We start from the raw sequence: 8,500 nt of genomic DNA on the forward strand, positions 1-8,500 counted from the left end.
GTGTGTGCGTGCGTGCGTGCGTGCGTGCGTGCGTGCGTGCGTGCGTGCGTGCGTGTGTGCGTGTGTGCGTGCGTGCCTGTGTGCAACTTTGTATCCGTGTGTATGCATGTGTGTATCTGTGCGGGGAGTCCTACATGTGTGAGGGGTGTCTGAGGGTGTGCATGTCTGTGTGTATATGAATGTCTGTGTGTCTGTATATATTTGTGTGTGCATGTGCGCATACGTGGTTGAGTGTATCTGTGTGCATGTGTATATATGTGTGTATATCTGTGTGTGTTGGTTATGGTTTTTCTGTTTTTTTTTTATGCAAATGTTTGCTTCGGTGTTTTTCTCTTTCTTCCTGGTTTCGTCGTTCTCGGTCTATACCAACCGTTGTTTTTTAACTCATGAATAATATTTAACTAAATATAATTACTGAATAATATTAGCATTTTGTCATATTATCAGTTAAACAGAGTTTTAGAAATAAATGTTATTTATTTTCAAAATTTTTTTTTTTTTTGTTATTTTGTGTTGACTTAGACGAAAAAAGCTGTCAGGTGGAAATTGAGTTTGCAAACATTTTGTCATTTATTAATCACACTGAAGTAAGCACTTCATTGAATCTGTTTGCAGGAAATTGTGTGGCATGAGAGAGAGAGAGAGAGAACAAGGGAGTACGTTTGTGTGTGTGAGTGAGTGTGTTTGCTTATATGTACCGATTCAAGTTACTGAATACCTCTCTTTCACAAACATAAAAATGTTTGTGAAATCAATTTCCAGATGACAAAATTTCTATTTCATTAAATAAATGCAAAATAAAATAAAAATAGATGTTTTTTTTTAAATATGTTTAATGAAAATACAAATCACATTTATTTGTGAACTTGCATCTAGTTCCTAATATAGTTATTTCGAATTTAGACGTAACACCAGCAGTTTTGAGGAGGGGTGCTAAGTCGATACCATGGGTCTCACTAGCGCTTTATTTTATCGAGCACTAAAGGATAAATGGAAAGTTGACTTCAGCAGGTTTTGAACCTAGAACGTAAGGAGCCAGAACGACTAATAGAAGTTTTTGCTTTTTATTGCTTTCCCCCACGCGTTTACGATTCCCCAAGTTCCCCACTTCTGGTGTGGTGTTAATATAATAAATGCTAATGTTTTTTTGTAGTTATAGTTAGTTTAATAACTGTTTATCGTTGACAGGTGTTGGGTGACATTTAAACAAGGGAGATAACAACCAAACAAACAAATCGAACAGTTCTTCAGGATTAATTAGTGATTATCTCTAATTACACACGCGCGCGCGCACGCATCTAAACTAGAGTGGTTAAATTGTAAAGTATGGCGCCTGTGAAGTTAAACGTGCTTTATTGCAAAGTGAGAAACTGATATGAAATAAACGAGAAGATATTTTAAAAATCTCAAAATAAATATATTGGTTTTAAATTTTCGCAAAAAGCCAGCAATCTCGGGGGAAGAGTAAGTCGATTACATCGACCTCAGTATTCAACTGGTACTTATTTTTTCGATCTCGAAAGAGTGAAAGGCAAAGGAGACCTCGGTGGAATTTGAACTCAGATCGTAAAGACGGATGAAATGCCGAAATGCTGACGAAATTCCAGATTTTAAACGAACAGCGTACTCAGCCGTACCGCCTTTATCTTTCAAAAATACTTTTATATAGAACATATTGTAGATATATCTTGTTTCTTCTATTTGGATTATGTGTATTGCTAAATGAAAAAAGTAATTTTTGACTAAGGTATCCTCAGTTGTATGATGTCCAGTTTCATCGCCTTTATAATTTCATCAGTTAACTTTAGCGGGTAAGGCTGTGTTTTAGGAAGACTTTGAGTTCATTGAATCGAACTTGACTTGTTTTCGGATCAACTACTATTGTACAAATACGTCTTGCAAGACTATATGGAATGTTCCTTTAATGTGTGAAGGATGGTAATAAGAGTATACTGTTGTGTGTGTGCGTGTGTGTGTGTGTGTGTGTGTGTGTGTGTGTGTGTGTGTGTGTGTGTGTGTGTGTGTGTGCGTGTGTGTGTGTGTGTGTGTGTGCGTGTGTGTGTGTTTCGTAAAATATATCCGTTGTTACTGTGGAGTCGCGTATTTTACATGAATGTCTACGAACAGTTAGACATTATGACTGAGTTTTCTGTCATGAATTTGATAGATGAGTGAGGAGTATTCAAAATGTTATTGAATATTGGTAGATCATCATTTGATTTCTGCCCCAACATAAATCAGTCATTGAAGAAGCGTTTCCACTTGTCGATTGTATATTTTTTGAAATTTTGGTCAAAATTTTACTCTACTATTTCCCCTGAAAAAAATCCCGAAGTTATCATATGAGATGGTAAATTTGCAGAATAAACAAAATAAGGAAAATAAAAGGAATCGTGTAAAGCTGTTGCGGGGCCAACATATCTAGGCCGTAAACACATTCATACGTAATATGTACATGTTGCCATAGGTGTGTATAACACAATACGTTCCAATGAAATTGATAAAGCAAGTTGGGTGTCCCACCTCAGAAGTAGGATGACTAATGCGTATTTCCTAATGAATCCCTACAGTACATCAACGTCGTAGCATATCATCCTTAATCCGTTTTAAATAGGATAAGGGTATTTCTGACAGGTGAGCCAACCTCTCGGCTAATGGAAATATCTTCGATAACCATGCCCTTTCCAATAACTAGGCGCTCTGTACAAGCGGTTTTTTCTCTTTTTTTTTTTTTTTTTTTTTTTTTTTTGTTTTTGAGAAAACCTCCTCTATATCTAACACTAGACTTAAAATAAACTAGAAAAAAGGGAAACACAAGATCAAATTCCGTAAGATTTTAAATTTCTGAATATACATAGACGCAGGTGTGGCTGTGTGGTCAGAACCACATGGTTCTTGGTTCAGTTCCACTGCGTGGCACCTTCAGCAAGTGTCTTCTGCTATAACCTCAGGCCGAACAAAGCCTTGTGATTGGATTTGGTAAACGGAAACTGAAAGAAGACTATCATATATCTGTCAGCCACGCTGTGACCGACAACAGAATGTTATAGCCGAATCTACTGCGTGTCTGACAATATATGCCTAGGTTGCGAATGCAAGAGTAAGGTGACCGTAGCCGTTTGCGTGGTGATCACGTTTTATTGGTTAATTTTCAATCATCATCAACCAATAAGCAGTAGTTTGGTATGCAGCTTTCTTCGAGAATTTTGTCTTACTCCTTTTCGCCTTCTCTTCATTGCATGGTATGTCCTTTTAGATTTTGCTAATGATTTTCTAAAAATTAATATTATTAATATTTTTAAAAATACATTTCTTTATAGTACAGCTTACAATACACCAGCTACTGTTCAGCATCTCTCCGTACGATAATAAACAAATACGACAGTTATTAGCGATTTTATCGTAGATATTTTTAACATTGTGACAGTCACGCTATTTCAATTGGGCGGCGTTTGGGTTTTCTGTTTATTTGATGCTGCCACACCATTAAGAGAAATATGGTGCATATATAAAATATTGCAGGCGTTGCCTTAAAAAGTACGAAACTAGAATTGAAAAATGTGCACCCTCAAAGGGGTTACAGGATGTCATAATAAACCTTAAAAAGTATGGGACTAACATTATGGCTCAAAAATATTGGAATCACTATATGTTGTACATTCTGTGGAATCCTTTTATCACTAGAAATATGTTTAGTTCATCGAAATCAAGTTATATTAAACATTAATTAAGTTGAGTTAATTAAGTTATATTAAACATTAATTAAGTACACAATTGTTTTAAAAAAACAATTGTGTACAAATGCTAATGTCATCTTTACGCAATAATTCAATCTATGAATGCTAATTTTAATAAATTTTCAAGTAATCAATCAAAAATAATTTAGTAGTAATTTGTTTAATTCGCATAATTATTCCATTAATATGTGTATCATAATGCGAATTATCTTTGCTTATAATTATGCCGGTTTCGTAATTTCGCTGTTATATAGATTCGACTTCATCATAAATCCAGTTTTGTTTTGTTTTTGTTCTTTTTTTATCATGGTAATTTGCATGCAGTGTTAAATATGTTTTTTATATATACTTTGATCTGAAGAGTATTATAATGAATTTACTTATTCGAGGTTAAAGATCATCTTTTGTACATTTTCAAATTTTTATATTAAGAACTCGGTTTGATAATTATCGTGACATCGTAATTCATACGAGTCTCTTTTCGTTTTACGATGCCACAGAATGTACAACATAGTAATTCCAATATTTTTGAGCAACAATGCTAGTCCCATACTTTTTAAGGTTTATTATGACATTCTGTAACCCTTTTGAGCGTGCGCATTTTCAATTCTAGTATATATATCTTTGTGTCTGTATCTACCCCCACGACTGGTTGACAATCGGTGTTGGTGTGTTTACGGCCCCTGTAACTTAGTGATAAGTAGTCTTTAAAAAAGAGAGTAAGTACTGGGGTCGATTAGTTCGACTAAAATTCCTCAAGGCGATGCCCCAGCATGGCCGCAGTCTAATGACTGAAGCAAGAAAAAGATAAAAGGTATGAGGAAAATAGAAGACACACACACACACGCACACACACACGCACACACACACGCACACACACACGCACACACACACAAGTAGAGAAATTATAATGCATCTTGTAAAATTATATTTATCGTCTTGATAAATAAAATATATTCCTTCATTTTATGGGTTGAATAAATTGAAATATTTGTTGATGTTTTCTATAAATGGTAAAGAAAAGTTGCAGTGTATCAGATACACAAAAGCTTGAGTTTAATTCTAAATTAACAAATTTTCGTAAAATTTAGAAACTTACTAAAGGGAAACCTAATGTTTGCTTATTTTATTTTTATTTCTCCTATATACTAGATTTAAAATCAAACTAGCTCCTCACAAAGATAATGGTCTCCTTCCCTCCAAAAAAGAATAACTTCTACCTTTCGCACTGCTAACACCTTTCAACGCTATACTCCTGCCACTAATCCTTTGCTTACTAGATGCTAAACCCGGCCTACCCGGAGGCAGAATAAATTTCAATCGCGCCTGGCCAATCAATACAACCCCTGGCATAAAACTCGCAGCTCTACGGGCAGAAAACTAAGAAAATATGGTCCGCACTTGCATTCTCCCTTCCACTTGAATCTTTTTCAAATCTTCAACTACTACTTCCCACCCCATCTTTAATAAATCTTCCATGAAAATTTTATATTCCACTAAACCTAACCTGGAATCTATACTCGTCGCCTCTAACTGACGAAAGCGCGGCCACCCGCTCGTGTATCCACTATAACTGCGTTAATGGTAACACCATGGTCTCGGATATCCCGACCTTTGGCGTTTGCAATCATCATAACACCACTAATTCCCCTCGAATTAACAGCATTAGCAACTCGGTCACTGCTGTTCTCATCAAGGACCACCAACTTACCTTCCTGATCAAAGAAGATTGCCCGTACTTTCAGATCTATAGATTTACGGAACAGCACCGCTACTGCACCGCCCGTTCCTGATAGACCCTGAGATAAGAATATTTCATAGTCACCGAAAATGGACTCTAGTGCATGCTCTCCAGAAATCCTCGTCTCGCTGATGGTTACCGTACCTATGTCGAGCGACCTAAGATCGTTTATTAAGGGACTTTTCTTCCAAGCTGATCCAAGACAATACATTCGCACATCCCACTCTCAACACAGTTATGTTTATGGAAGAAAGAAAAGGGAAGGTCACTCGCCTAGATCTTCGAGAAGCCTGGATGTCCCGGACATATCTTTGGGTGGCGGTGGTGGTGGCGGTGGTGATCGTTGTCGTTGTGCTGGTGGTTTTGAATTGCGTTGTCGTTCTGGTTTTTGTGTTTGCTATTTTTGTTGTGCCTTCGGAACGATAATATAAGAGTTTTGAAGAGGTTAGGATATAAGTCAGGATTCCGGGTGAGACAATATGGATCTCAGGACGGACAAGATGAAAGCAGCCACGAATACAAATTAAAAAATACAGAAATCCGGGACACGATCTTTAAAGAGTGTTTATAATCCAGATTCAATCGTTTTGTCACCTAGAAAGGTTTACGCCAGTGTTTACTAACATGAGCAGACAAAGTATGTAACTGGTCTATACATTCAGAGATACAATTCTTGGATACATCATCAGTGTTGTTATCCTGGAGTCACTTGGTGTTTCGGGTCTTACAGAATATACCCTCATCCAGGCAACCCAACCTAGATTAATGAAGCCTAGCCCTATCCTAGGCAGCATTTTACTGACTCCACACACACACACACACACACACACAAACACACACTCACACACACACACATATATACATACATATTTTACTGACTACACACACACACACACATCGTTCACCTCTTTTCAGACAAAGCCATCTCCATGCTTTCTCAGCACGAAAATATTGCCAAGCCTTGCCTTGAGAAAGAAGTGAACAGCTTAGTTATTCCATAAGAATAGAACCGATTTATCTCCTGAAACCATTATCCGTTTCGAAACCAATAAAATTCTTCTAAAAAGAAAAGATATGGAGAGATCACTCATTGATTTCATCAGTGATCTCACAGTGATTTCTCATATTGAGATCATCAATTTCATAAAAACGGTGAAATAGGAATAGTTTTCCCATTGATCAAACAGAGCATTGGTTCATTTTTGGAACCACCCGTAATTTATTAATTCAAGTCTTTAAAATCATTTTTCTATTTAGGGGAATCGGTGATGACCCTTCTCTCCCTTACCGTCTTACACAAGGTATCAACTGAAGGATCAGCAAGTTGTAGTCTGTATGTATACGTATATGTGCGCGTTCATGTTTGTATACATGTATGTACGCGTGTGTATGTATGTAAAAGAATATGTAGATATATGTATATGTATACGTGTTTCTGTGTATTGTATATGTGTACGAGAGGAAAGAACTACTACTTCTAAAAGCTGTTTATTTTTTATTTCAGCCAATCATGTGTGCCCTCTATTTGTCACGGTTGCCTGGTGTCTTTATCAACCAACTAAATTTGTATATTGCTGTCCGAGAAACCGACTGTACGAGGGTCGGTTGAAAAGTTTATAGATTGACCAAGATAGTCTCTTGGAATGTGATCAAATGAGGCTTATTTTTCAACATAGTCCTTCTTGCGATTCACATACTTCTTCAATCGGTGTTGCAGTGACTAGATCTCAATTGGGAAGAAGCTTTCATCCAGTTGGTCAAAAAAATTATCTGCACTAGATATGACGTCATCATTACTGTGATACAGGTTTCCAGTCAAGAAGGGTTTTTTTATGTTGGGAATCGGATGATAGTCAGATGGGACCAGATCAGGAGAGTAAGTAGGGTAATTAACCAATTCAATGACACAGTCTCGCACAGCAGCCATTGAAACCAAGGATTCGTGTGCTGGAGCATTGTCCTGATGAAACAAGACCCCTTTCATCAGTTTTCCTGGGCGTTTGGTCTTGATAGCATTTCGTAACTGCCTCAGCAAGTTGGCACAGTACTCTCCATTGATGGTGTGGCCTTTTTGAAGATAGTTCATACAAACAATGCCTTTTGCATCCCAAAAGACTGAAACCATCACCTTCTCTGCAGATGAAACAACCTTGACCTTCTTTAGAGCTGGTGAAGATGGGTTTCCATTGCATGGATTGTGTCTTTGTCTCTGGCTCAAAGTGATAAACAACACTCATCCTGGGTTAGGAAGCGTTCAAGCAAACCAGTTGGATCTGCCTCAAACAATGATAAATTTTCCCATGATGTGATCAGCCTGGTGCACTTTTTCTGTTGGTACTTGATAACAGCACGATGCCAAATTTTATCCATTTTTAAGAGTAGTCGTTACTAATTACTTCTGACGTCTTCTTTGAGCACCTAGCTGTAAGTTTACCAGGAAAGAAACAAATCTGTGATTAATAAGAAAGGTTGAAATTAATGCAGATTTCACATCACTTGCATCACCCCTTCATAGTCAGCATTTGAACTCTTCAGCCCGCCTTCGTGTTACCGCGAAACTCCAGAGGAACAGGCAACTGGATTAGACAAAATAAACCACTACATTCTATTATGATATTCAGCACTATTTCTTTCGTTCTTTAAAACTAACGACTATATTGATCTATGTGTATGCGTGTGCGTATATCTATATTTATATATATATATTGATTATTTCTTTATATATATATATATATATATAAAGAAATAATCAATATCAGACTTAATTTATCAAAGTTCAATAAATTTCATTTCATCAAATAAATGAAATTACGCAGAATGGATGTTAAAATGGGTTATACTTTTATTTCATATTCCTATGCAATTGTTTCAGACAAAAGGACCAAAATTTCCATAAAGAGGACATCATAAAGGTCGAATTTGTACACTTCAGTAGGTGAGATTTAAGGGAAAATAAAAATAAACAAAAAGACGTATAAGATATACATAGAAGTTTTCCTTGGCTATCATTATTATTTAGGTA

This window comes from Octopus bimaculoides, chromosome 13 (genome assembly GCF_001194135.2).
Source record: "Octopus bimaculoides isolate UCB-OBI-ISO-001 chromosome 13, ASM119413v2, whole genome shotgun sequence".
Lineage (NCBI taxonomy): Eukaryota > Metazoa > Mollusca > Cephalopoda > Octopoda > Octopodidae > Octopus > Octopus bimaculoides.